At 43.6% G+C, this 21,056-nt stretch overlaps 1 pseudogene; it reads right to left on the bottom strand.

The window, feature by feature from the left end:
• Nucleotides 1-18,669: 18,669 nt before the first annotated feature.
• LOC150005213 (UPF0538 protein C2orf76 homolog pseudogene) lies at nucleotides 18,670-19,120 on the bottom strand (annotated as a pseudogene).
• Between the last annotated feature and the right edge of the window lie 1,936 nt (nucleotides 19,121-21,056).

The raw sequence follows: 21,056 nt of genomic DNA, 5'->3' as shown, positions 1-21,056 counted from the left end.
AAACTTGAAGAAATACTGTCTAACAACTCCCTAAATTTAATGAAAGACATAAATGTACAGTATCAAAAAGGGTAGTTAGCCCCAAAGAAGAAAAAACTCAAACTACCCATACTTTTTGAATGATTGTGGGTATTCCATCAGAAACCATGGAAGAGAGCAGACAGTAAAACATTATCTTTAAAGTGATGAAAGAAAGCACTGTCAACCCATAATTACACACCCAGTGAAAATATCCTTTAAAAATGGAGATAGACTTCTGGTCAAGATGGAGGTGTAGGGAGACATGCTTCACCTCATCATGCAATCATAGAAAGAATTACAACAAGATCTCAAAAACAAATGGCAATCAAAATTATCAGAAGATCGAGCTATATGGAAATCCAACAACCAGGGATTTAAAGAAGCCACATTCATCCAGACAAGTAGGAGGGGTGGAGTCATGGAGATGGGACAGAGAGGTGGTGTGGCTCAGACAGGTGGTGGCAGTGGCGGTGATGGAAAAGATGGTCCCACATTCACATGTGGTAGATACAGATTGGAAGGGATATGCTGGGAGCAAGCAAACCCAGCCCCAGCCAGACGGCACAATCCAGGGTTCCAGCACTGGGAAATAAGACCCATTACTTCTGGGTGTAAAAACCAGTGGGGGTTGGGGTGGTGGAAGAAACTGGCCTTAAAATGTATACAAACCCCAGGGCAATAGAAGGATGACAGTTGCATATAGGAAGTGGGTGAAGTGACTGAAAATGGGGTGAGAGCCAGGCAAATCGCTAGAAGCCAGGCAGCTGCATTCTGTCCTCTCTGAACCCCCACAACAAACAGAGTCACAAGGCAGTGAAGTAGGTAGCCCCGCCCTGGCGATTACCTAAGGCTCTGCCCCAAACAATTTATAGGTGTCTTTGCTACATAGGTCACACTACTAAGATAGGGAGTAAAAGCAGTTCTATGTAATAGACAGAAACAAACACAGGGAGGCTTCCAAATTGAGGAAGAAAATAAATATGGCCCAAATGAAAGAACAGAACAAAATCCCAGGTAAAGAACTAAATGAAACCGTGATAGCCAACCTATCAAATGCTGAGTTCAAAACACTGGTGATAAGGATGTTCAGAGAACTCAAAGAGTACAGCACAAAAATAAGGGAAGAAATTAAGGTTGCACAAAGTGAAACAAAGAAAATATACAGGGAACCAACAGTAAAGGGAAGGAAGCTGGGTTCAAACCAACCATTTGGAACAAAAGGAAGAAATAAACATTGGACCAGAAAAAAGAGTTGAAAAAAACTAGGAGAGGCTTAGGAACTTCTGGGACAACTTTAAACGTACCAACATCTGAATCATAGGGGTGCCACAAGGAGAAGAGGAAGAGAAAGTAATTGAAAACTTATTTGAAAAAATAATGAAAGAAAGCTTCCCTAATTTGGTGAAGGAAATAGAGTCCCAACCAAGTCGGACCCAAAGAGGACCACACCAAGACACATCATAATTAAAATGCCAAAGGGTAAAGATGAAGAGAGAATCTTAAAAGCAGCAAGAGAAAGTGGAAAGTTACCTACAAAGGAGTTCCCATAAGACTAGCAGCTGATTTCTCAAAAGAAATGTTATAGGCAAGAAGGGACTGGCAAGAGGTATTCAAAGTGATAAAAAGCAAGGATCTACAACCAAGATAACTCTATTGCAGCAAAGATATCACTCAGAATGGAAGGGCAGATAAAGTGCTTCCCAGATCAGGTAAAACTAAAGAAGTTCATCATCACCAAGCTGTTATTACATGAAATGTTAAAGGGACTTATATAAAAAGAAGAAGATCAAAACTATGTACATTAAAATGACAAGAAACTCACAACTATCAATAACTGAATTTAAAAAACAAAAACAAACTAAGCAAACAGCCAGAACAGGAACAGAATCATAGGTATGGGGATCGTTTGGAGGGTTATCAGTTGGGAGGAGGAAGGGGGAGAATGGGGGAAATGCTGCAGGGATTAAGGAGCATAATTGGTGGGTACACAAAAGACAGGGAGATGTTAAGAATAACATAGGAAAGGGAGAAGCCAAAGAACTTACAGGAAGTTACTCATGACCCATGGATATGATATGGGCGGTGGGGGTGGGGGTTGCTAGAGGGAAGGGCGGTACTGGGTGGAGGTGGGGAAATGGGGAAACATTGGGACAACTGTAACAGCATAATCAATAAAATATACTTACAAAAATAAAAGTGGAGATAAAAGATAGACATTTCCAGATAATGAAAAAATTAGGAATGTGTTGCCAGCTGATTTCGTAGAAATGCTAGAGGAAGCACATTTGACTAAAAGAAGATGATACAGAGGAAAACTTGGACTTGCCAGACTAAAAGAAGAATAACAAAAATAGTAGGTATTAAGGATATATAATAGACTATTTTTTTTTCTCTCCTTAAGATTCTATTCAAAGCAAATCTTATAACATTATCTGGTTGACTTTTTATATGGAGATGTGATGCATATAACAACTATATCATAAAAGAAGGAGGGTGTGAGGACAATGGGATCTAGTCAGGTTTCCTCACCTCGGATGCCCAGGCACGGGTTGCCTAGAGATAACAATTAGATTCACATGCGCAGAGCACTTGCAGTTATATAAGCATTGATGTCATATTTTGGCTAGTAGCCAGCTTTGTTTATGCATAATATATAAAAGAGGTGGAACCCCCTGGGAGTGTTTATGTGAGCAAATGGAGGAGTGACCAGCTGAGCGCCGGTGGGTGCCAAGCAGTGGCAGCACTGAGCACCAAGCGAGTGAATTGTGGGGGTTCACACATCATTACTGTAATGTCTGCAATAAAAGAAATGTCAGAGACCCCAAACTTGCCTCACATATTCTTCCAATTGCCAGACAGAAGGGCTCTGCATTGGGCTCCACAACAGAGGGTAAAGTGACCTATGTCTTTGTTAAGGTTCTCTATTTTATAGAAGTTGTAAAATACTAATACCAAATTTACTGTGAAAAATTTTTCATATATATTTTAACCCCCAGAACAACCGTAACAACAAATAATTCAAAGAGATGTAGCCAAAGTAAATTTTAAAACTTATATGGTAAAGCAAAGAAACTCAGACAGCTAAAAGAATTTTGAAAAAGCAGAACAAAGTTGGAGGAATCCATCGGTCATCAGCAGCCGTCCGTCTCGAGAGACGATGGCGTAGCTTCTTGAGTCTATCTGCACCGCCGAGAATGGCTGTGCAGTCTGACTCGGGAGTGACAATCCCTGCCGCACCTGTTACAGGTGAAGGCAGATGGCTGTTGTTGCTGCTGTTGACGCTGCTTCCGCCTCGATCTTTTCTGGACCGCCTCCTCGTTGCGCACAGCCTCTGCGCGTGACGTACCTTGCCTGACCACGAGCCTCCAGGCTAGGCGGTCGTCTGCTTGAACTTCCCATGTGTTGAGATTGATGGAGCATTGTGTCATGTCCTTTTTGCAGATGTCTTTGAACCGCAGTTTTGGGCGCCCTGTCATCCTCTGGCTTTCTGCTAGCTCGCCGTAGAGGAGGTCTTTGGGGATACGGCCTGCATCCATTCTTTTGACATGGCCGAGCCACCTGAGGCGTCTCTCGCTAAGAACTGCATGCAAACTGCTCATGTTGGCTCGCTTCAGCACCTCGGTGTTGGGGACCTTATCCTGCCAGGCGACATGCAGGACGCGTCGCAGGCACCTCATGTGGAAGCTGTTGAGTTTCCTTTCGTGCCTTGCGTAGGTGGTCCACGTCTCGCTGCCATAGAGGAGAGTGCTGAGTACGCAGGCTTGGTAGATGCGCAGTCTGGTTTTCTCAGTGAGGCTGGAATTGTTCCACACTCGCCGGTTCAGTTTGGCCATAACTGTGGCTGCCCTGGCGATTCTCCGGTTGACCTCCAAGTCGACTGACAGAGAGCTCGAGATGGTGGACCCGAGGTAAGTGAAGTCGTTGACAACCTCCAGGGTGTGTCCATCGATGGTGATGCATGGGGGAGTCCCCGTGCCTTGAGCCATAACGTTCGTCTTCGTCAGGCTGATGGCTAGTCCGAACTCCTTGCATGCGTGGGAAAGGCAAGTGACTAGCTGCTGGAGTCCCTCTTCGGAGTGTGATGTCAAGGCTGCGTCGTCGGCGAAGAGCATCTCACGGATGAGCACCTCTTTGACTTTGGTCTTGGCTCGTAGATGGGCCAGGTTGTAGAGCTTGCCATCGGATCTGGTGTGAATGAAGACACCCTCGCTGCAGTCCTTAAAGGCGTATTGGAGGAGCATGGAGAAGAAGATTCCGAACAGCGTAGGCGCGAGGACGCAGCCCTGCTTTACTCCGCTGCTGACTGGGAAGGCCTCAGAGGTTGCGCCGTTGTAGGACACCGTGCTGTGCATGTTGTCGTGAAAGGACATGACCACAGCAAGCAGATGTGGTGGACAGCCAATCTTCCGTAGCAAGCTGAAGAGTCCGCTTCGACTGACCAGATCAAACGCCTTCGTGAGGTCAATAAAGGCGAGGTAGAGTGGTTTATGCTGCTCGTGACACTTCTCCTGCAGCTGGCGTAGGGAGAAGATCATGTCCACTGTTGATCGGCCAGCTCTGAAGCCACACTGGGACTCTGGGTAGACGCGGGAAGCAAGGGTCTGCAGGCGGGCAAGAGCGACCCGGGCGAATACTTTGCCGACGACGCTGAGGAGAGAGATGCCCCGGTAGTTGTTGCAGTCGCTGCGGTCTCCTTTGTTCTTGTACATGGTGATAATGTTGGCGTCTCTCATATCCTGGGGGATGTAACCCTCCTTCCAGCAGAGACAGAGTAGATGGTGGAGCGGCTGTAGCAGGACTGGTTTCCCGCTCTTTAGGATTTCTGGAGGGATTCCGTCGCTTCCTGGTGCTTTCCCGCAAGCGAGGCGGTCGATGGCTTTGCCAAGCTCTGCCGCAGTAGGTGGGGTGTCTAGCTCCTCCATGACTGGTAGGTCTGGGATGGCGTTAAGAGCAGTGTCTGTTACGGTGTTCCTCATCGCGTACAGCTCGAGGTAGTGCTCGGTCCACCGCCGCATTTGCTGTTCCTGGTCAGTGATGACCTCACCTGTCTTGGACTTAAGGGGGGCGATCTTGGAGGGGATTGGGCCTGTTGCCTTCTTGATACCCTCATACATTCCTTGTGCGTTGCCTATATCGGCGGCTTCCTGGATGCTTCTGCACAGGTTTAGCCAATAGGTGTTGGCACAGTGGCGGGCGGTCTTCTGGACTTTGTTCCTGGCAGCCCGTAGAGCTTGAAGTGTACTGGGAGTGGGCGTGGCCTTGTAAGCCAGTAGGGCCTTCCTCTTAGCCTCGATCACGGGTTCCATTTCTTCCCAGTGAGCCTCGTACCAGTCAGCGTTCTTCCGCTCTTTCTTCCCGTAAGCAATAATGGCGGAGTTGTATATGGCGTCGCGGAGACGTGGCCAATTGGATTCGATAATGTCATCTGCCGCCATTCCCTCGCCGAGTGCATCTTCCATCCTGTTGATGAATTGCTGGGTCTTAACTGGGTTGCTGGCACAACTGGTGTTGATGCGTGGGCGACCCTTCATCTTGGAGTGGTGCAACCTCTTCGGCATTATGCGCACCTTGCTTACCACGAGGGCATGGTCCATGTCGCAGTCTTCACTGTGGTAGCTGCGGGTGAGGAGGGTGCTGCCAATATCCGTTCTTCTGGTGATGATGAGGTCAAGCTGGTGCCAGTGGCGGGAGTGGGGGTGCCTCCATGACACCTGGTGGATCTCTTTGCACTTGAAGAATGTGTTTGTCACGCACAGGCCATGGTGACACAAAAGCTCAAGCAGTCGCTGACCATTCTCATTGATCTTTCCTCTCCCAAAGTTTCCGAGGCAGGTGGGCCAGGCCATGTGGTCGGCTCCTACTCTTGCGTTGAAGTCTCCAAGGAGATAAAGAGCGTTACTTCTGGGGATCTTGGATAACGCTTCGTCCAGTGCATGGTAGAACTGTTCTTTCTCTTCAGTGGTGGCGCAGAGGGTTGGGGCATACGCGCTAAGAATGCTGACTGGGCTGAAAGTTGTTGACAATCGGAGGGTAAGTAATCTCTCTGTGCCTCCTGTGGGTGGCTCTATGGAGTTAACAAGTGTGTTCTTCACAGCGAACCCAACACCGTGCTGTCTTGGTTGGTCCGGAGACTTCCCTTGCCAGTAGAAGGTGTAGTTGGTTTCTCTGATAGTTCTGTTGTTGGCCAACCAAGTCTCCTGTAGAGCCGCAATGTCGATGTTTAGTCGTGCCAGTTCCCTGTCGATGACGGCGGTTTTCCTGGCACCATTGATCCACGGAAGGTCTGCAGTAAGTCCGGGACACATGGTCCTGATGTTCCAGCTAGTGAGGCGAAGAGCTGGAGGCTTCTTTCTTGTTGTTTGCTTGGAATTGCCTGGTACGAGTGTTTTGTGGCCCACTTTTCAAGAGACGCCTCTCTGATCCCCACGCACCCAGTGGGGCAGGCGAGCCATGGCGAGACGGCACCTAATTGGCTGGGGGCTGCCCAGCTTGAGGCGGACGGTAGCTGTCCAGTGAGGTGCGATGACCTCTCCTACCGTCAGAGGAGACCCCTGGCGCTCGTTTCCTTCGCCAATCGGATGAGCTTATAACCGGTAACTGTCTCCTCCCGTGTTAAGTCGACATCTTGCGATGACGCTGGAGTGTCCTCTCCAGTGAAGCTACAAAGCCTGGGCAGGGTGATATGGAGGGCCAGCTGTTGCCCATGCAGCAGACCCCCCCTTTCTTCGCAGCTGAAGGATCCAAGGGGAAAGACGAGTCAATACAGCTTGGCTTCAGGTGCTCCACAGGAGTTGCCGGTGTTGACTACAACGTCAAACCGCCTTAGGGACTCCGGCTCCGGATTTTCTGTCAGGGTTTACTCCCTTTGGAGGAATCATAGTACCTGATTTCAGCACATATTATAAAGTCATGGTAATCAAGATAATGTGGTATTGGTGAAAATAAAGAAAGACAGATCAATGAACTAAAAAGAGGGTCTCAAAATAGACTAACACAAATATAGCCAATTGACTTCTACAAAGGCACGAAGATAACTCAATGAAGAAAAGGTGGTCTTTTCAACAAATGATGCTGGACCAATTGGCTATCCATATGCAAAAAGAAACTCAAATTAGAGATTCATTACTTCTACAAAAATATAAGCAAAGGGGATCATAGGCCTAAATGTAAAATGACCTAAATGTAAAACCATGAAAGTTTTAGAGATAAATAATATAGAAGAAAATCTTTATTGCTTTTAACTTAGGCCAAAAGGTCTTCGCTAAACACCAAATCACAATCTGTAAAAGAAAAATAATAAGACAAGCTGGACTTCATAAATATTAAAATAGTTTGTCCTATAAAAAACACTGTTAAGAGAATGAAAAGCCACAGCCTGGAAGACAACCCAGTTTTAAAACGGGCATGCACAATTCAATTAAGTATTTCACCAAAGAAGATACATGTTTGGCAAAGTCTTAGTCTATTCAGGCTGCTATAACAAAATCCACAGACTGGGTAGCTTATAAACAAATGACATTTATTTATTTATATCTCTCTTTAGTTCTGGGGGCTGGAAAGTTCAAGATTTAAGGTACCAGCATGGTCATATTTTCCCAAAGGCCAGCTTCCTGGTTCATCATCAGCACCTTCTTGCTGTGTCCTCATATGATGGAGGGGGAACCTCTTTTATAAAAGCACTAATCTTACTAAGCACCTCCCAAAGCCCTCACCTCCTAATGCCATCATCTCTGGGGATTAGTATTTCAATATATGAATTTTAGGGGTCACAAACTTTCAGACCATAACACACATGAAAACATGTTTAATATCCCTTGTCATTAAAGAAATGATCATCAAAATCACAATGAGATATCACTATACACTTATCTGAAGTTCTAAAATTAAAGGAAATGACTATCAAGTATCAAGTGCTGTTAAAGATGCTGAACAAATGGAATTTTTATACATCGTTCCTACGAATAAGAGATATTAGCCCCTCTAGAAATTAGTTTGACAGTTTCTTGTAAGTTACGTTATACTTGCCATATGATCTAGCTATTTCCCCCAAAAGACCTATGTGTGAATGATTATAGAAGTTTTACTCATAACTGCCAAAAATTGAAAACAAACCACATTATAATGATACAATGGAGTCCTACTCAGCAGTACAAAGGAACACACTATTGATACAAACAACAAGGGGGATGAATCTTAAAATGTACAGGAAGTCCTCAGTTACACTCACGTCATCAGTAGGTTTGTGGAACAGCAGCGAAACTACTTACCAGGTAACCAGTTTTACCATAGGGTAAGTGATATAAAAAAAGTTAATTTCCCCTATCATCTCATCAACGTCATAACAAAAGGAGTCCGAACAAAACAACGTTATTCAAGGACCTGCTGTGTTATGTTTAATGTCGTCGGCAGCCGTCCGTCTCGAGAGACGATGGTGTAGCTTCTTAAGAGTCTATCTGCACCGCCGAGAATGGCTGTGCAGTCCGACTCGGGAGTGACACGGTATCTGTCTCCTCCCGTGTTGAATCGACATCTTGCGATGACGCTGGAGTGTCCTCTCCAGTGAAGCTGAAGCTACAGAGCCTGGGCAGGGTGATATGGAGGGTCTGCTGTTGCCCTTGCAGCAGACCCCCCCCTCTCTTCGCAGCTGAAGGATCCAAAGGAAAGACGGAGTCAATACAGCTTGGCTTCAGGTGCACCTCAGGAGTTGCCGGTGTTGACTACAACGTCAAACCGCCTTAGGGACTCCGGCTCCGGATTTTCTGTCGGGGTTTACTCCCTTAGCCTTTCCCCTGAAGAGATATGCCGCAAGGCAGCGGAGGTTTTTTGGAATCAGAGTTTTCCTTCTCTGATGTTTAATGTAAGAAGCCTGACAAAAGGCTATATACAATCTCATTCATATGATATTCTAGAATAGCTCAAACTACAGACCTAGAGAGCAAAGAGTAGTTGCCACGGTTTCACTGAGGGGAGGGTCTGAATATAACGGGGAGACGCAATATGTGCAGGTGATGAAGCTCTACTGTGCCTTGATTGTGGGGGTGGTTATGCAACTCTAGGTATTCCAGATGTCACAGAAGTTTATATTGTCCGAAAAATTGAGTCTTACTGCATGCATGTTTTAAAAGTAAAATTAAAAATGGCAACCTACCTAAATTGTTTTTCTGTTTCGAATCGTAGCCCCAGTGATCCTTTCCACCCATGTTTTCTCCTTAATTCTATATAAGCAGGAAACTGGGACAGGGAGAGGGAGAGAGAATTACTGAAGTCATGAGTCACTGGCCCAGCAGGGAGTGCTGTGTGACCCACAGGGTGCTCTGTTACCGTGATGTGCAATTGGATGTCTGTCTGTAGCCCATTTGCTGATTTTGCTGTCCTGTGTCTTTTTGAGGAGGCAGAAAAGAGAGTTAGAGATTGCAGGATAGAGAGAGAGGGCAGCCACAGCACTTCTAGTTTTGATGTGACAGGAAGATATGAGTTTACCATGAGTACGGCTGAATTGTTTTTCTGCTATTCATCAACAAGGAATGTTGGCCAAGTAAGACTACCCTAGTAGCAAGAAGCTATGGGGTATTGGCAATGCGAAAGGGCCTTGAACAGGTAAGAAAAAAAAAAAAAAATGATCCAGTGGCTTCTAGCTTTTATAACTGGCAGTGTGGTGACAGAATGACAAAAATGGATAATCAGAATGAAGGGATTTAGTTTTGTATTTGTCTAGGATTTTATAAAACACCCAATGAGAGAAGCTCTGTAGGCAATTAAAATCCAGATTTTGGATTTTGACAAGGATTGGGCAAGAGAAGAGATGTAGGATAGCTTAACACTCAGCATTGAACCATTATGAGAAGTTTCAGGTAGGGATGCCTCACCCTTGTTTCAGCCACACAAATCCTAATCTCTTCCCATTTCCTCTTCCACTACTGTGGTCCCGTTTAGTGCCAGACAAGAAAACCTTAGAAGCTGATAAGAGGGCTGGAATGCTAGATAGCTTTATTGCAGTTGTCCTTCCTCCACAATTCTATCTCCTCCTCCTTCTTTTTTTTTTTTTTTTCTAAATTGATTATGTGATTCAAGGTTAAAGCAGCTGAACTTTTTAAATGGCCAAACAATGGAAAGTATAAAATCTGTACAAGATTAGCAGTAGGAAGTGAGATTTAACAGAGAATGGTCAAAGAGAATGGTGGGGGAAAAAAATCATAGTTTCACACTTGTGTCCAGTCAAGTTCAGACTGTTCAAAAGATCTGCTTTGCACAGTCAGCTGCACATCAGGTACCTTTAGCATATCCTAGTCAGGGCGGATGGAAAGCAGCCCTCATTTCTATTATTCCCTGGCTTTAGAAAACCTTATAATCCAGGATCCAGTAGCAGACATAGGAAGTGTTTCTTAGGACAAGGGAAATTACGGTACTGATTCAATCTTGGGTACATTTTGAAGGAGATATAACCGGTACCTAAACCGGATTTGCTTTGACTTTTAAGACACAACACATTGATGATGTTAGTTTATCCAGCAAATCCAATTTGGAACGCAAGAATTGAAATGCATTGAGTGGTCACATTATGCCAGGACTATGTTAGTCTTGGATACATTCAGGCTTATGAAAGTCTCACAACTATATAAGAAAAGGATTATGATAGGAAGGTGAAAACCAAGTAAGAAGGTGAGGAATCAAATGTTATATAGCTAGTTAGATGAGCAGTTCTTGGAATATATATATCTTTTTAACGTCGGAAATGATGCACTTTCTGTTGCTCTTCAGAATAACAGAAGTAAGGCCTCAGATCTCTTTTACAAATCTGTTTGTAACAATGGCAGTAAAACAGCAGCATCTAGAGTCATCCACTACCACCTGTGATCTGGCTCTATCCTTCCTTTCACCAAATTTCTCGGCCAAGGGAGGCTGAAGCTGCCAAGGCTTTCTCAAAGGTTTGAGCATGAAAGATCTCACCAAATGCTGAGTGTTGGGACAGTTTGCTGTTTCCTTGCTTGAGCAGCAGGTAAAGTAGGTATTTTTGCATTTATGGAAAATACCTACCTGAAATATTAGAGTGGCACTCAGCATGCTTTAGTCCTCCCCTAGGAGAAGAGCCACACAGGAAGAGAGACTGAGGTCATAGTTGAGTCACATTTTTCCTCTCTTACTAACTTCTGGGTAGCCATCAACTGTGCACTCCCAATTCACAATTCTGGCCCTTGCTTTCCTGTGTACAGGATCACTTTTTCTACAGTTACCTGCAAATCCTAGCCTGAGGGAGGCTAGAAGTTTGGAGGATTTCATGCCCTAGGAATGGCCCTCTCCCAGTTATGGATGAGTGTTGGTGAGTAGACACCCCAACTGCTTTGTGTCTTGTGATGTCTTTTACCCAGTCTCCCATTTGCTCACAGACACATCCTGCCTTAATGCATCCATTTTCTTTTCTTACTTCCCACTCCCCTACCAATGCTTCCTGGGATCACCTCATATGCTGTATGCATCCAGTTCTTGTCTCAGGGTCTGCTTAGTGGGACTTCATCCTAAGACATATTCATTTGAAAGAATGGTGGAATTTCCCAGACTAGGAAAATCATTTTGTTGCCTCTAATGTTCTCTGTTTGAAATCTGTATAGTCATGTATGTTAACTATGCATACAATGATACTCTGCGATCTGCACAAAACCTTGTTTTATTAGTGGAAAGTTATGCTTCTCTTTTGAATACATCATTTCTGTTACTCTCTAGACACAGAAGGGCATCTGCATGGCCTTTCTACTACATGTATTGCACAATTTCCCTTCTGCTTTTGTTTTATAATGCCTCTTTGTGCTATAAAATCTCTTTTGGTTCACCTGATCCCAGGGAACTATTTCAAATTGTTTGAAAAGTTCCAAATGGGAAATTGTGTGGCTAAATGGAGATAACAGAGTGACAGACATGGGCTGACTGTCTCTGAGCATTTGTAATTGAAGCAGATGGCCAGTGGTGGGTAGCAGTGACGAATGATGTGACATCTCTTTGGAGAGAAAGGGATGACTTGATGTAGTTAAGTTCTACCTTTTTATGAGGATGCTGGGTGGTGGTGGTGGGGGGGGCTATGCATCCTAGAATAAAAAGAAAAGCAGATTATCTCCTTGGAAGCACTGTGCACATGTGTAATCCAAGTGTGTGATCATGTGCATACGCATGTTTATGGCAGTGACTTCACTAGAGAGGGAAGTAAACTGTATTCCATTTGAGCAAAATATCCAAATACCAGACATGATCACTAACAGTTCAGGGCTGCCTTATATATTTATTTATGAGGGCTCTGTGATTTTTTTCTCTCCTAGGCTTCCTGCTTCCACTTTCTCCCCCTCCCATAAATGAAGTGTATGTGAAATATAGTGAAGTGTGTGAATAGAAAGACTGCAATTACGAATGCTTCTCGTATTTTTCAAGACTGGGTCTATTACTCCAGCTTTGCTATAAAGTGAGCTTGTGGTAGGCTTAATAATGCAGTCCTTTACTCCATCCAGAGCGTCAGCATTCTAGTCTCCAGAACCTGTGAATTTCACTTCATGTCAAGAGGGGCTTTGCCCATGTGATTAAGTGAAGGAAAGAATGGAAGATTATTATGGATTGTCAGGTGGCCCTTAAATGTAATCAAAGTGTCCTTCTAAGAGGGAGTTGAGGGGAAATTTCACCATAGAAGAAGAAAAGGCAATGTAGTGATTAAAGTAGAAACTGGAGCGATGCCTTGGGGAAACAGAAGGCTGGGTGTAGCAGGAAAATGGAGGTCAAGGGCGTGGCTAGTCAACAAATAGAGTGGAGAGGTAGGCAAGGATCTTCCCTTGAACAGCCTTATAGGTCATGTGGATCATTTTGCCTTTTATCTAAAAGGGTTTTCAGCAAGGATGGTGGGTGACATAATGTTATTTATGTTTGCGAAAAGACAAAAAGACACTCTGGCTTGCTGGACCAATAATGCATGGGAAGAGAAGGGAGGAAATAAGGGATGGCCAGTTAGGAGGCCATTGAAGTCTGCATCTTTAAAGTTTGACTTGTAGTTGCTGAGCCAAGTCACTGCATTAGTAGCATTAAGGCATTGAGAGTGCTAGGGAGGGGCCGTTAGGCAAAAAGCCAGGACAGAACTAATTGTTTCAAATGATGGGACACGAAAACGAGGCTGCCCCTTGTGGCCTGAATGAGGGAAATGATCTTCTCCAGGGAGAGAGACCTGTGCCAGGAAGTAGCCTCACAGACAATCACCACGTGCCTAAGGAGGAATGCTTTGCTTCAGAGGAAGACAGCTGCCTGCGGTAGCCTGGAAATGGTGACTCGGGGTCTTTGAACTCCTGCCACTAGGCTTCCTTCCTGGGCTTGTTTGAAGGACGCTTTTCATTTGCTGTTTGTGTGTGGCTCCCCAGGAATAACCAGAGCAATGGGAAATTTCTGGGAGCCTCAAGTTAAAAAAATTCAGGACACACTCCATCTCACCTCCGTCTCCAGGGGCTGCGGCCCCTTACTCGTTTTTCCTTGATGGGACCGTCATGGGGAAATGCTGCAGTTCCACGTGGGACCTCCATTACTGTCAGCAATCACTCCCGGAGCCTCTGGTCATTGGCTGATGACAGCAGGGAGGGCAAGAACTGAGAAAGGTGCGTGCGGGGCTCTTCAATTCCCCATTTCCCTCTCCCACCTCCTTTTGCATTTATCTCTCTCTGCCTTTCCTGTTTTTCCCCTCCTACTCTGTTTGACTCTGTAGTTATAAGCTATTTCTCTTCAATTTCCTGAGTACAATAATCATTTCTCTCAGGCCCAAGAGATACTCAAATTAATGAAATTTCTATACCAAAGAGAGGACATTTACTAAATGGAAATTATGCTTAAATACAACAGAGAGCACCACTCAAGGTTAAGGATTCAGAAGAATAAAGCAATTATGATATTTTGAGGAATGTTTAGTTTGGGGGGATTTGTATGAAGCATTAATATGTTCTATATACATGGTCTCCTTGCTTCATAGAGCAGATGAAAGGGTTGGTAGAGTTTGGGGGTGAAGAGCCTGGAATCTGGGGTCAGATTAGATCCTGCCTGTGCTGTGGACTGTGTGACCTTGGGAAGGTTACTTAATCTCCTTGCCTCCATTTCCTCATCCACAAAATGGCAGTATTTTAAAAATCCTGCTTAGGTAGTTGTTGTCATAATAAGTGAGTGAATTTATGTCATCTGCTAGTAAGCATGTTATAAATGTTGCAGTTATTATTTTAAAATGAGTTCAGTAACTTAACTTTATACACATCAAAGAGTTAATCTCATTTTATAAAGTATAAGACTAATCAGATTCCTTTCAGAAAAAAATATGTCCAAATATGTATATATAAAAATATAACTTGAGAATGCAGGGTTTTTTTTTGTTGTTGTTTGTTTTAAGATCATACACTCACAAAGAAAAATGTAGAGTTTTGGTAAAATATAAGCCACAAATGTGAATGTGAATGGAAATAGCATAATTATTCTACATAGTAGTTGAGAGGCTTAAAATAAAATAAAGATGATAGTGATGATAATGGTAATTTCGCTGAACAGAACATACAGTTCCCGAAAATTACTAAACATTTTATCTTTCTGGTCTCCTCCTTAAATGGTTTATAGATTCATAAAATGTATTCCTTGTTGACTACTATAGCCTCAGTTGCCATCACAGGGTAGAAATAGTGTCTTTCCGATGTGATTTACTTATTTGGGGAGTAGCTGACATGCAGCAAATGCGATAGGAATCTTTAAGGGCACAGTCTGGGTCTTTTTCATCTATGTATTTCCTGAGCCCATTGTAGATGCTGGTTACACAGTATCGTTATATGGATATTCATAACTTGGCAGATGGTGAATGAATGACAATATTAAGTAAACAAAAAATACTTGGGGACAGTAACTTAGGGAACATACACACTGGTAGCTAATGATTATTGAACACACACTATGTAGTTGCTCTGTTAAGAACTTTGCCTCATTTTATCCTTCCTACAACCAATTAGGTGATATCACTATTGCATAGATGAGGAAACAGAGGTTTATACAGGTTAAATAAGTTAAGTTCTCATACAAACAGTAAGTATTTGAGCCAAAATTTAAACCCAATCTGTCTCTAATGTTTGTGTGCTTCACAACTACATTATAAAACGAAATGGAAGGGAAGTGATTTTTTTTTAATGTGCTATTGCTGAAAACAATAAAAGCATGCTTGGGCAAAAGTCAGATGTCTAGAACCTGTTTCCTGAGATAAAAGTTTTGTAACAGCATGTTGGTTAGTTATTGCCACGTAACAAAGCACCTCCAAGCTCAGTGGCATTAATAACACATGTGTTTATTATTATTCATGCATTTGAGGGTCAGAGAGTGTTTGGCTGATCTAGGCTGGCTGAGATTGACAGTTCGGCTTTGCGCCGAGGGCCTGGTATTGTCCGGGCTGTCTTGCTTCAGACTACAGCGGCTAGAGCAGCTGTGCTCCAATAAGTCTAATTTTCCCCCTAGGATCAGGAGCTAGCCAGGGCCCTTCTCATGGTGATAGCAGCGCTGCAAGAGGGTAAGCACCACTGGGCAAGCCCTTACTTGCGTCACACCAAGGCAAGCCACCCAGCTAGATACAAAGTCAAGAGATGAAGACATTTATTCGATCAGTCATCGGCAGCTGTCCATCTCGAGAGACGATGGTGTAGCTTCTTAAGAGTCCATCTGCACCACCGAGAATGGTTGTGCAGTCCGACTCGGGAGTGACACGGTATCTGTCTCCTCCCGTGTTGAATCGACATCTTGCGATGACGCTGGAGTGTCCTCTCCAGTGAAGCTGAAGCTACAGAGCCTGGGCAGGGTGATATGGAGGGTCTGCTGTTGCCCATGCAGCAGACCCCCCCTCTCTTCGCAGCTGAAGGGTCCAAGGGAAAGACGGAGTCAATACAGCTTGGCTTCAGGTGCGCCGCAGGAGTTGCCGGTGTTGACTACAATGTCAAACCGCCTTAGGGACTCCGGCTCCGGATTTTCTGTCGGGGTTTACTCCCTTAGCCTTTCCCCTGAAGAGGTATGCCGCAAGGCAGCGGAGGTTTTTTGGAGTCAGAGTTTTCCTTCTCTGATGTACCCTGACTGGAAGATCGAACCAGCGACACTTAGCTCGCAGGCCGACGCTCAATCCACTGAGCCAAACCAGCCAGATCAGTAGAGGTAGGGTAACTGCAACGTTAATGCTGTATCATTTAGAATTTGCTTAGAGAAGCAGAACTACTATGATGGTATAAAACAAGGGCTTTATTGTAGGGACTAAGCCTTATGCAATTGTGGGAGCTGGTTAAAAAGTCATTGTGAGGCTGTTGTCTTTTATCTGATATTGGGCCTGAGGTTATCAGGGCCAGCAGTTGGGAAAGAAAGTTAGATATAACGCAAATGAGAGCAGAGACCAACTGGAACCACGGTAGTCTCTAGTCGCTGCCTGTCTTCAGATAGGAGGGCACGGGGAAGGTGCAGGAGCAGCTGGTGCACTCTGGTGTGCGAGGGAAGCTACTCACACACCTGGCTGTGAAGCTGGCTTCATGCCAACCAGGGGCACCAGCAGGTCAAGGAGAATTGTAGGAGGTGTAACAGTGCCAGGCCCTACATCCACCTTCATAACATAAAAAAGAACTGCTGCTCTACTTCTTTTTCCTGAAATTTGCATGAATTTTTTTTTTGTGGCAAACTTAACCTGGGAGCAGTCAGAGGAGAGCATTCTGGGAAATGTGGTTTCAGCTTAGCTAAAATCACAAAACAAAGCTTCCACACACAGAAAAGGGTGAGGGGTCAGGAAGAGATAATATAAATGGGGCAATAATTCAAATAACCACATATAATAACTATAGAGGAACTGATTTAATGAGAGGAGTAGTTGTATGCCACTACTAATTCTTGCTTATTGAAACTTAAGATTTCAAAGCCCCTCATCAACTTTATAAATCATTCTTATTCCCTTTCTGGAGAACATGGATTATATGGTCAAAATATAAGAAATAGACACAGGTAGAAGACTATCATGCCATTGATAATTCATATGATGTCTTCTGACTCTGTCACATCCTTTCCATGAATAAAAAGGAAAGAAAGGCCACCTTGTTTATGTTTGTCCCTGGTGGGAACAAGACAGAAGCATTTGGAGAAAGTGAGGCAGAAAACCATTAAATGTTCAAACAGCGCTGAGACATGGAGAAGAGAGCCCTGGATCAGGGGTCTGGAGAGCTGGGTTCTATTTCTGATAAACCACAACTAGTCGTACATCTCTGAGTAAGTAAGTTCCAGCTCTCCAGTGTCCTCTGTAAGTGGGAGTGTTGGGTCAAACAGATCTCTGGCTGTCTTTTGTGTATTATGAGCCAAATAGGACTTCAGACTATCCCTGTGACTTGCACTGTCCCACACACCATCCGCGTTTCTCTGTCTCATAATTGCAGCTGCATGCTGAGACGTTGGGGGAGGGGCAGAGGTACCCAAATTAGAAACACAAGTACTGGATTCTCTTGCTAGAAAAGATGCTGTAACTTTGGTCAGCACTGTTTAACTTGAGCCTCAGTTTTTCCCACCCTCTTTTCCTAACTAAAAGAGGTTTGCATATGAGGATATGTGAACTTCACTCTGCTCCTGGAACTAGATCAACTGCTCAAAACAAGGAATTGTGCTAATTCTTTCATCTTGGTATTAAGAGGTACAAATAGAGTGAGAGAGAGGAAAGGAGGAGGGTTATATAGTGTGGGGGTGGAAGGAAGTTGAGGTACATGTTGGGGGGGAAATGTGGAAAAATAAATCCTTCCAAAACTTTACAATTCTGTTGTGATTCACAGGCAAACCTTGTTTACTGAACTGGAGCACAGAGAGAGGTGGGATGTGGCAGTGTGTCTGTCTCTAGCTGGGACTATTTTTTTAATTGGAAGTTTTTAAGGGCAGGAAAGGCATGTATAATTCCACTCCAAATTAGGAATTGAAAGCTATAGAATCCAGGATTGTCTAATTAACTTTTGTTCCAAAGGACCACCAGGATGTATGAAGAAAATGAGCAATGTTATCTGTGCACTGTAAAGTGAGTCAAACTATCTCCAAATCATCCTGGGAGTTACTCTTGGTTACCTGGGCAACAGGCCGCCTGGTACCTGAACTCCTCTCACTTAGTGGAAGAAGCTACATCCAAGATTGGCTTCCTATAGGATGAAAGCCTTCCATCATCTCTAGAGACAAATTTCCCTCAGAATCAGAGCAGCCGGCTTTGTCAGATGACTTGTACATTTCACACCCCAAATCCAGACTGCTTGGCAATAGGCACGTTTTATCTTCTGATCCTGAATTCTAGCAATGTGAAAGTGGACAGCCAAAAAGAGGGAAGGGCTACTTCCTCTGGAACAGAGCACATGTTGTGTTTAGTAGATGACATGGCTGTATTCATTTGTGTCGTTTAGAAAGCCCACATGAAGACACAGTTACAACTGTAAGAAATTTATTGGGGATAATGTCTGTGAAAGATAAGGGAACAGGAATCAGGAGGGAAAGACTTCAGACCACAATGTGGATCTGACACCTCTGTCAAGACAGGAGGAAGAAGCTCAGGCAGGTGCATTGTACTCACGGGTGGAATAAAGAGCCTAATATACATAGACAAAGAGGAAAAACCCCATGAGGTTTACATCAGGACGAAATGGAATTAGCTTTGTAGTTCTTACAATCTTCTTCCCAAAAGAATGCAATTTCATTATTATTGGCATTTCCAGCTGCTCTTTAGAATGCTATCTTCTTTTAACAGGAGTCTGTTGACATCTTCCAAACTCAACACAAGTTCAATTGTCTTTGCTTTATGTGCTTGATGAATAAATAATATTTAAAGAGTTTGTCATATTTATAATTTCTGAATGGTGGTGGCAGACTGGTTTTTAAAGGGACAGCTTCCTTTAAACACTATACATTCCTTTATAATTTCGGTCCCAATTAACTTCGTGATATACTACAGGTTTGAAATTGCAATGCTTGAATTAATAGGGCAGCTTGTAATGTCACTTCTTCGGAAGTCATGTGAAGAGACCCCTTTCAATCCAGCAATTTCATTCATAGGTGGGAACCCCAGGGAATCTTTCACATTTATGGACAAAGAGAACTGCTCCCATGTCCCCAGGGCAGCTCTGAGATGGTTTGACCAGCCCAAGGCAGAGGGCCAGCACGAAGTTTGCCCCTAGAGGAGTCCCACACTGGGAAAAATGGCCAGGCCCTGGTAACTGTAGGATGCTCAGTCAGTGGCTGAGAGCTGCTCTAGGAGAGTGGGGCCTTCCTGTGGATCCCAGAGGTTCTAAGAGAGGAGGATGTCAGTGAACTGTACTCTGAGGGGCAGATCTCTTGAGATGAGGTCTGAAAGGTGCCCCTTCTGACTGTCTCACTGGCCTTGACATGCCTTTCAATGGGGGTAATAAGAGATGAGTACAGTATGAATTTCTGAATTGCTGACTTGCCCTTGTGAGTTTTCCTTTTCTTCAATCAAATCTATTTCTTGATCTTTATTATGTGACCTTGTAGAATTGGTTCTGAAATTAGTTATAGAAATGCGAGACATATCCACTTACCATGATGTAGTTGTTGCAGGGAGTAAGGCCACTTTTTCTCATTTTTCTGCTATCCAAAGGCTACTGTGGTGATTCTGTGGCGGTAGGAGAAGCATTTCAGTGGATGGTTGTGCCTACATCATCAGTGGTCATCTGGTTCTCTTTTTAAAACACTCTTAACAGCTCACAGAAGGTGCTCCTAATATATGTTAATTGAAGAATAAGCTTGTGTTTTTATTAGCTGTCACACAGATGGTCACCTTCAGTGAAATGACATCTACCTGGGTATAATTTGCACAGGGTGTATAAGAGCAATGGAGTAGAGTGTTGCTCATATTCTGCAAAGACAGAGTAGAGAAGACTCAAGAGTGCCATGATGGTTGTGTTTACAAAACAGTTCTTTAAAAACAATTTCAGAAGGAAAGCATGAGCAGAGTGTTGGGGAATCCCACGTCTTTAAATCGTAAGTACGTCCTGTAGCGTAAGTACATCCCTCTGTCTTTTCCCAAAACTGATGTATGAACCCCTGCACTAGATGTTGTTTGTCCTTCTAACTCTCTTCTCTTCTTCAAGGGCTAGAAGTCTGTGAACTGTACAAGTGACTATTGGACAACGTGGGTTTGAACTATGTGGATATTTTTCCTGTAAGTATTGTTAATGTATTTTCTCTTCCATATGATTTTCTTAATAACATTTTATTTTCTCTAGCTTACTTTGTTATAGCTGTGAAGCTGAATGCTAATACCTTCTTCCTGCCTTAAACTTCTCCCATCCTTCCAATAGTTTGTGATCACCAAATTATCTGTATAAAACCTATTTTCTCTGAAATATCTCAACTGGTTTCATTTTTTCTGAATGATAGAAATTTGTACATATCTTCTCCTAGGAGTTCTCTTTCTGTTGACCATCTCTAGAAATTCCATGGAACACTCTAAATTATAAGCAGCCATTTAATTCTGGAGCCGCTATGACCATTAGGACATTTTTTCCTTATATTAGGCCAATTCTGCAAAGAAGAATTGTAATTCTTCTTTGATGTAGTTCTATCACTTATGACAATTCAAAATTAATGTGATCCTTCTTCCACATGACAGTTATTCAGATATTTGAGAGAGGTTTTTATTTCTCTCTACCTGCTAACCACCTGCCCAATAGTATTATCTCCAGGCAGAATAGCCTTAGTTTCTCTGTAATTTCCTTACCCATAATATCTACAAGCTGCTAAGAGTGAGTTGTTTAGTCATTCATTTGACTGATTTATTTAGTTACAATTCTCTGCACATCCTGACCAATATTTGAAGCTTTGGGGTAGAAATCAAGTCAAGAATGAAGGGTCCATAAACAAACTCAATTAAAAAGATAGATCTGGGGAAAACAAACCCAACTGTAATGAAGATGGCAGTCAAAGGGTAATGTCTATGGTATGCAAAGAGTTCTTATAAATTAACAGTAAAAAAATCATCAGAGTAAATTCCCAAATATATG

Source organism: Furipterus horrens, unplaced genomic scaffold (genome assembly GCF_987537825.1).
Source record: "Furipterus horrens unplaced genomic scaffold, mFurHor1.1.pri manual_scaffold_7, whole genome shotgun sequence".
Taxonomy (NCBI): Eukaryota; Metazoa; Chordata; class Mammalia; order Chiroptera; family Furipteridae; genus Furipterus; species Furipterus horrens.
This window is presented reverse-complemented; position numbering and strand designations above follow the sequence as displayed.